Here is an 8,253-nt window from a genome sequence, read left to right on the forward strand (position 1 = left end):
TTTCTACTAAGGAGGCAAGAGGTGGCCAGGAGTCTGTCAGCGAGTTCTGCATGTCCTGGTGACCCTCCACCTGTTTCACAGGTGGGTGCAGCCTGATCTATCTAGTGAAAGTCTAGACAGACCAGACCAGCTCAACCACACAGACACTTCCTACCTGATTTGAGGACAAAAGCAGAGTATGCAATATGTGGGACAAACACAAACACACACACACTCACTCACAGATCAGTTGAAAGGGACAGAAGAAATGGCAAAAGTGAGAATATCTCACACACACACAACAGAGGGGGAAGAGATAGAGAAATTGGCAAATGTGAGATCATGCTAAGCAGCTTGAACTGAAAGTGACTGGAAATGTTTACGTTTGATCAGCCACCTATCCATTCTCTGCTGTGTTTCTTTTCCAGTGTCACAGGGCAGCTCGAGCCTATCCCAGCTATCTTAGGGCGAGAAGCAGGGTACACCCTCGACAGGTCACCAGTCTGTTACAGGGCTAACACAGATACAGACAACCCTAGACACTTAAGAGCATTTCAGAGTTTCTCCACAAACTAGGATTTTGGAAAGAGGCCGGAGCACGTGGAGTGAACCCCCACAAACACTTTGAGAACATGAGAAGTCCATACAGAAAGACCTCAGCCTGATAGTGGAGTTGAACTCAGGACCTTCTTGCTGTGCGGGCAACTATATTAACCACTGTGCCACCGTGTTGCCCTTGTTTGTTCACCCGTCAATGAATTCATTTACTTCATTACTAAGCTTCTTACCTTTACACATGCACCCACACACAGGGGAAAGAGCTAGAGGAAATGGCAAATGTTAGATGATAATCTCTCTCTCACTCACACACACAAGACAAGGGGAGAGAGAAAGAAGAAATGACAAATGTGAGATCATCGCACGCACACACACACACTCACAAACACACAAGCACACAAACAGACACACACAGGGGATAGAGATAGAGGAAACGGCAAATGTGAGATCAAGCTAAGCAGGTTGAATCAAAAGTGACTGGACATATTTACGTTTGATCAACGGTCTCCAAAATGTGAGTGAAGTTGGCCCCCCCACCTTCTTCAAATGCAACAAAAGTGGTATCAAACGTTTGTGCTACGTTTGTGCTGCAAAAATTTTCGTTTGTGCTGCTATCATTTTAAAGATATTAATAAAAATTTCTAGAGGTCATCAGAGGTCAACCAGCCCCCTCATATTAATGGAATCAAACAAAATTGGTGTCAATCAGTTGTGCTATGTTTGTGCTGGTTTGTGCTCCTAAAATTGTTGTTTGTGCCGCTATCATTTTAAAAATATTAATAAAACAACGTCTTGATGCGTGCTTAATCATCCGGGTAAGTAAATTCCAAAAGGTTGATTCTGTTCATCCGGACACTTTCAGTGGGAGAAACGTTTCGTCACTCATCCAAGTGACTTCTTCAGTCTCAGCTGACTGCAGTTTTCCCCAATCTTATAAACAGTACATTTGACCTTTACATTTTCATTAATGTCTTTGAAAACAGAAGCAGCACAAACGACAACTTTAGCAGCACAAACCAGCACAAACATAGCACAACTGATTGACACCAATTTTGTTTGATTCCATTAATATGAGGGGGCTGGTTGACCTCTGATGACCTCTAGAAATTTTTATTAATATCTTTAAAATGATAGCAGCACAAACGAAAATTTTTGCAGCACAAACGCAGCACAAACGTTTGATACCACTTTTGTTGGATTTGAAGAGTGAGTGAAGTTGGCCCCCCCGCTCACGTCTCCAAGACATTTAAATGGATGTGCTGCAGGGATTGTCATAACATAACCTGATTAACATGTTATCTGCTGACTGTTAGGGGTCGACAAGCAAAACGAGCTCCTGGTACAAAATGCCTTACTGTTTCCCATTACCACAAATGATGCAAAGGTTGCTCTCCACAAATGTGGGCATAGTGTGCTATGAGTGCGACATAAAACTGTAGAGATAGAGCTTATGTGAGATGTTTGTGTGATGCTATAACAGAGCCGCAACAAATTTTTTGAAGTGATCAGCAATAGCTGTGAAGCTATTCATTACTGAGTTCATGTTTGGAACTTTGATTTCTGTTTATTTTTCTGTTTGTTTTCAATAAATTGGATGCTCAAAAAATGCTTTTGTCCAATTTCTGCTTGTTGCATGTTGAAGCTCTACTTGGAACCTTGTTAAGATCCAACCATGCAAAATATGACTTTTTTATTTTTTTGTTGCAATTTTTCAAGAGGTCTTAAACTTTTGATCGGGACTGTATCTCTATTCAGACCAGCTTGATTGTGACATCACAGAACAGAACCTCCCTGCAGTCTGTTGTTTTTATTGTGTGTGTGTTTTTTTTTAAATCTGCCATTGCTTTAGATATTTCAACCTTTTTGAAAAGTATTTTCTTTTGCAGTTAGGATCCTTATTTGCTTTAAATCCATCACAGTACAGCAAACTAACCTTTTTAAACACAACCGAGTATTTTCCTGCAGCCTTTAAGTAACACAGTCTACCTAAGTTTGATTTGTAGCACGTTTCACACTATGTAAAAAACATAATGTTACCTGTACAGACCCAGTATGTGATTTAAAAACACGAGGACTTACACGTGATCTTTAAATGAGGAGTCCTTACCTTTAAATGTAACGTCTCTTCTTCCTCTCCTGTCTTGTCTTTCTAAACCTTCTTCTTGTCTCAGCTTGATTTCTTGTTTCTTCGTGTCAAACACCGCAGCCGGCGATTTGGCTACCAACGCACTGTGCTACACACTACACACAGTTTGTGTGTGCTGACATTTGTTGAGCTGATAGAAACGCTGCATTTGAAATTATCTGCCAATTAAAAAAAAAAAAAGTCACTCCCTTTATGCGTCTTCCTCTTCGGATAGGTAGATCCCAACGTACCGAAGCCGCAACTTAGGGACACATGCCGTTTTTCCGGTCTTGTGGCAAAAAGAAAAAGAAAAAAAGAAGAAAAAACCCCAAGTGTCCCACTCTTAACTCCTGACCTTTTCAAATGTCCACAAAGTCCGCATTGACTCTACAACTTCCTTTATCTTCGTTCCCATGGTAACGAAGGGATACACATATTTATAAAGGAGAATGCGCTTCTATCTGATTCTATCTGAAAAACCGTTGAGAAGTGCTGTGGTTTTTAGCCCCACTTATTTGCGCTCTTCCTCTCCTTCATCGGGTGCAGCTTCACCTAGGGATGGATGGACACACACACACACACCCACTGCTCCACCCCTCCCCTGATGCTGCTCAGCCACAAACCACACCCCGCCACAGGCACGTGCAGAGGGGGGGCTAGAGGGGCTTGAGCACCCGCCCCTTTCCTGATGGGTGCCCAAAGTGCCCTTTTGTTGAGGCAACTTTTTAAAAAAAAATTATTATTTTTTTTATGTGTGTGTGTGTGCGTGCGGAGTCTTGTCTGTGCCCATCAACAATAATATTTAACTATTAATCACAGTTTTGCTAAATAAAAGGATCTGGCTTGCATCAGTCACATGATCACATTTAACCAATGATCGCCCTTGACGGCAGAACGCGCTGGTTACGAGCCGGGAACGAGCTCACAAAGAGCACGCGCATTTGTTGCGGTCCGGAGCTGTAGGAGAAACACAAGTTAACTCAGAGACACAGACTGATGCGACAAACCCAGTAAGTAGGTGCACAGCGTGCACTGTAGTGTATAGCACCCAGGAGTATTAGCTTATTACGTACACGTTGGTAAGTTGTCTTGTGGCAACTGACGAACTGAAACAAACGAGCGTGCTGTGTGTGCAACAGCGCGACAAACATTACCTGTCCTTTTATTAACTGCACAAGCAGTGCTGGTCACAGCTGCTGGCTACCTGTGTAAGGCTGTCATGGATCTGTAGCTCTGTCACCGTTTTAGGGAACATATTTCGTTTTAAAGTAAGTTTCCGGGCTTTTCCTGCCTTTCTGGAGGGATTATATTTCACTAAAAAACGATCTAATATGCATGTCCACATAATAATTATTATAATTATAATATATTAAAAACACACGCTGTATTTTAAAGAACATACATTAAGAAGCAGATTATATTAGATTTATATTTTAAATAAGACAAAAGTTGGATTTTACAGCAGTAAAATTATTGTATCTCTACAGTTTAAAAATGTAATAAGCTTTGCCCCTGCACAGAGTGGATAGTGAAACAAATGGAATCATCATAAATACATTATTTCATATTTATTACTTCCCCCTCCTCATTGCGTTATTATTGTAGCTCTAGTAATAAATAATAATGTAAGGATTATGGATCAGCACCGTGATGCCCATAGTATATACAGTATTCTGAAGAAGGTCTAAAATGTCACTGTGTGTGCGTGCATGTGTGTGTTTTATTTAGATGGATTTTTAAAAAAAATATTACTCATGATATAACATTGTCCAGACATGCCTGGTAAGGACATGAGGAGGAAACAGCAGGAGCTGTGTGAGGCTACTAAAGGCAGTGCTATAACATTTTTCTCTCATCATTTTATTATAGATTAAGTGCAAGAGTTGTTAGGTGTGGATAATTAGATTATAGTTTATTGCAATAGCAAGTTGTGCCTTCAAAGGAGCTTGCAAAGACTACGATGACCGGGATGACTGAGAACCTTCACAGACAAGTTGTGCCTTGTTCTCACATAGCAAGTGGAGAGTGATATATGAAATGATGGGATGGAAGGAAGAAGAGAAGCAAAGAGTGATTCACAGGCAGAGCCTAATTTATTTCTCACAGTTTTTTGTTGCCTTATGGTTCCAAGCACTGTCACCAATCTTTGCATTTTGTTATTATCTCATGACACTTGTTTAATCAGCTACCATCTCTCCTATGGACTTTTTAATGTCTACAGTCTCAGATCAACACAGCCCTTCTCTTCCCATATTAGATTCTTGATGAATGTGTGTTGTTGTTATTCAACCTGGTTCAATGTGCCCCTTTTTAACTTTGAGCACCCGTCCCTTTAAACCTCTCTGCACGGCCCTGCCCCGCCACAGTGCTTTTCAGATTTTTAAAATGTAGTTAATGAATTATTCAGTGTGTTTCAAACTAAACTGTTTATAAAACCAACAAAACCCCTAAAAATTAATCTTAACTACGTGTTTTGTCAGTTACTCAAAACATTTTTCTAAATGAGATAATATGTGGTTTGTGGCTCAGCTGCAGGGAGGGCTTTGGCTGGTGGGTTCAGGGTGTGGTGTCAGGGGATGCTGACCCACACGGCTGTTCTGCATCATCTGATCATGTTGGGACTGTGTGCTGCACGGGAAGAAGGTGGCTGGAAAACTGCACAAGCAGAAGAAACCAACGACAAACTGTAAATAAAAGCATCTACGTGCTTGTAACATGCATGCTTTACACCCTAACTGTTTATTAAGCATAACAAGGTTTTAATAAAATAGACATTGATTTCCTTAAACAATTTAGAAGAAAAAATAGCAGTCATCATAAAGCTAACAAAAAAAAACACGGAAAAAATGCCTGAATAGCACAAGTGATTAATGCCATCAAGCTAATGCTAAAGAAGCAGCAGACAATGACAGGTCAACATAAAATAACTAAATCTTAAGGAATGAGTAATAACATAATGTATGATTAACTATATTTCACATTTATGAATGAATTACATTTTTCAGGTTTATTATCATTATGATTCAGACATAATGCAGCTGTAAAGATCACATTTAGTAGCAAATTTCTCATCAATAGAACCCAACACTAATTATATTTGATTTGGAGAGAATTAGAGAGATAGAGAATTATAAAAAGGGAATTAAAAAACACAGCATGGTACATTATTACAAATAAGGCACTCCCACATCAAAAGTAAAACTTGGAAGCTTTGTGTCTCTGTCATTATTTCTTCTGCCATACAGCTACACCGCTGGAGCATGGTACACAGAAGTCGCTTTAAAAAAATACATTTAGTATAGCTCTTCAGGCATAGAAAACATAACTTTACCTTACATCGAGGACAAACAACAAATTTACAATTCCACTTGCTGTACTCAACCAGGAGGTGAGACAGGGACGGATAGAAGGACATCCGTGGACTTCCTCCAATGAACCAAAGGTTATCTGGGCAGGTTTGTAGTGTTTTTAGTGATTTTCACAGCAGTCTTTCCAAGGCCGTGGACTCTCCCATTCCCTCAAACACTGCAAGCAGAATTCAAACGGCTGTCCATTTACTGCTGTGCACACTTTACAGAGGACATTCAAATCTGATCCATTCTCTCTTATCACAATGGATCTGCATTCGGGACACTACAGGGAGACCTCCCTTATGGGGATGCTGCTGACATATTATAAATTGTTATATCTATATTTAGCCTAATGGTAAGGAGAAATATTACTTTTTTCCACCGTCGAGATCCTTTGAGATCAAAGTGGATCAACAGCTTCACCAAATGAAGCACTATAAAAACTGCACAGGAAAAATATCCCTAACTTCACCTGTGATCACACGGTAGTTTTCTGTTGCAAAGGGAACAAAGAGAAAGACTTCACTGAGTGAAAAAGGATGAAGATACAAGCTGGTGATGATCCAGTGCACCTGGTCTCAGGACGTGAAGAAAAAGCCTGATCACCTTCTCCACAAAAACAAGGTGAGCTTAATGTTATGATTGATTTTAGCTTTTCAAGTTATGTATGTTACTTTCATAATAGTCACAGATTATATTGCAAACGCAGTGATTGCTGTTATGTGTATGATGACCAAAACTCTCTAAAAAACTGTTATTTCTTGCTGGCTTTCAATGGAAGATTATACCCATCCATTCAATTGAATTTGTTTTGAAGTCTTTTTCTGCTTTGATTGAGCTTGAAAGTCAAAAACACCACCAACAAAAAACTTTTAAAACTGCTTTTTGTTTCCTTTTTTCCTTTGAAGAAATCCTGAGCAGGAGGAACCAAACAGCTAAGAGCATCTTGACCACAGTGGGGGAAAAGGTGTGCACTGAGGATGATTTTGAAATATTAACTTTGTTGTCACTGCTAAGGAGTTTTGGACACAGAAGGAGTGTGTTTAAAATGTGTGCATCTTCAGTGGTGTTCAGGGAACCTGACATAATAGTTTTTGACATGTTTAAATATTTTGTGAGGTTCATCTCTGTCCTCTGTTGTGTGTGTAGGATATCTTATGGCTGAAGTCCGGCTGACTGTCGCTGGGAAGCTATTGGTGAACGACTCTGCATCTCTATCTGAATATGGGCTCAAGCCCTCGTGCGTGGTGCAGATGGTGGTGAAGGTCCACAGAGGCTGACAGAGACCAGCAATATGATACATCCAAAGGACAAAATGCATCATCTTTGCTAACTGGCACTGAACTGTGTCGTCTTTGATCTTTGGTTTTCTTCTACACTTAAACATACAGCTCAATGAAGCATTAAATGTAAGCGACTGTATAACTTACTTGTTATAATAGTCTTACAGAGTAGGCCTTGAGATGGAGAGGATAGATGCAGCTTCAGTAAAAGACATTTTCAGGGAAAGAACATTTTCCAATTCCTCTTTGGAAATTTGAATATTGTGAAAAATGACTTGAAAAAACATGTTTTTAATAAGGCTTTGAGCTAAATGTGGAAAAATGTTGCTACTAATTCCAGCATCATTCAGTTTACAAACGACGTCCCATTGAATAACTGGAATCCCCCCTCCCCCATTTTCACATAATGTGAAGCCATCCAGTGGGATGGTTCACATTTTTGAAACTCCTGATATTGCATGAAATCCCTTTATGCACACTTTGACTACAAGGGGTAGCCGACAAGCATTAAAAAAGGATAATGTTTTTAAAAATGGGAAGAGCAACCAAATTATAACATAACATTAAAGTGAGCATGTGCTACACACCTCCTGCATGAATCAATAAATTCAGATATATTTAATCAGTGATGCAAAATCTTACAAAACATGCTTTGGTTTTGTCGAGTGGACTCTTGCTGCCTTTAGCAGAGAGTGCTAATTCTGGGACTGGTGGATGCTTACAGCACACAGTATATGAAGAAAACTATAAAGATGTTTACATACAGCCTATAAACATGGAGTGATGGTAATACAACCACAAATTTGTTTCACAGCTGAAATTAATCAGATAAAAATAAAAACTGCATTATTTTTTAATGCTGTGCCACTGGTATTCTATTTGTACTTGTCTAGATTTATACTCCTCTACACCTCTTTAGATGCTGTATTGCTTTAAAACATTGATGTGAAGATACCAG

At 39.6% G+C, this 8,253-nt stretch overlaps 1 long non-coding RNA gene across 5 annotated transcripts; it reads left to right on the forward strand.

Annotated features, from left to right (window-relative positions):
• The first annotated feature begins 360 nt into the window (after positions 1-360).
• On the forward strand, positions 361-7,976 carry LOC146656948 (uncharacterized). 5 transcript variants are annotated; one of them, XR_014913986.1, is made up of 6 exons: positions 361-3,672; positions 5,192-5,348; positions 6,048-6,117; positions 6,517-6,636; positions 6,921-6,979; positions 7,162-7,976. It is a non-coding gene; the product is annotated as an uncharacterized LOC146656948 (long non-coding RNA). The 5 variants fall into 5 exon arrangements; XR_014913984.1 differs by having other exon boundaries at positions 6,048-6,636; XR_014913985.1 differs by lacking the exon at positions 5,192-5,348 and having other exon boundaries at positions 362-3,672.
• The last annotated feature ends 277 nt before the right edge of the window (positions 7,977-8,253 follow it).

This window comes from Rhamphochromis longiceps, linkage group LG12 (genome assembly GCF_057381845.1).
Source record: "Rhamphochromis longiceps isolate RC_006_pf linkage group LG12, R_longiceps_female_GT1.1, whole genome shotgun sequence".
NCBI classification, from domain to species: Eukaryota; Metazoa; Chordata; class Actinopteri; order Cichliformes; family Cichlidae; genus Rhamphochromis; species Rhamphochromis longiceps.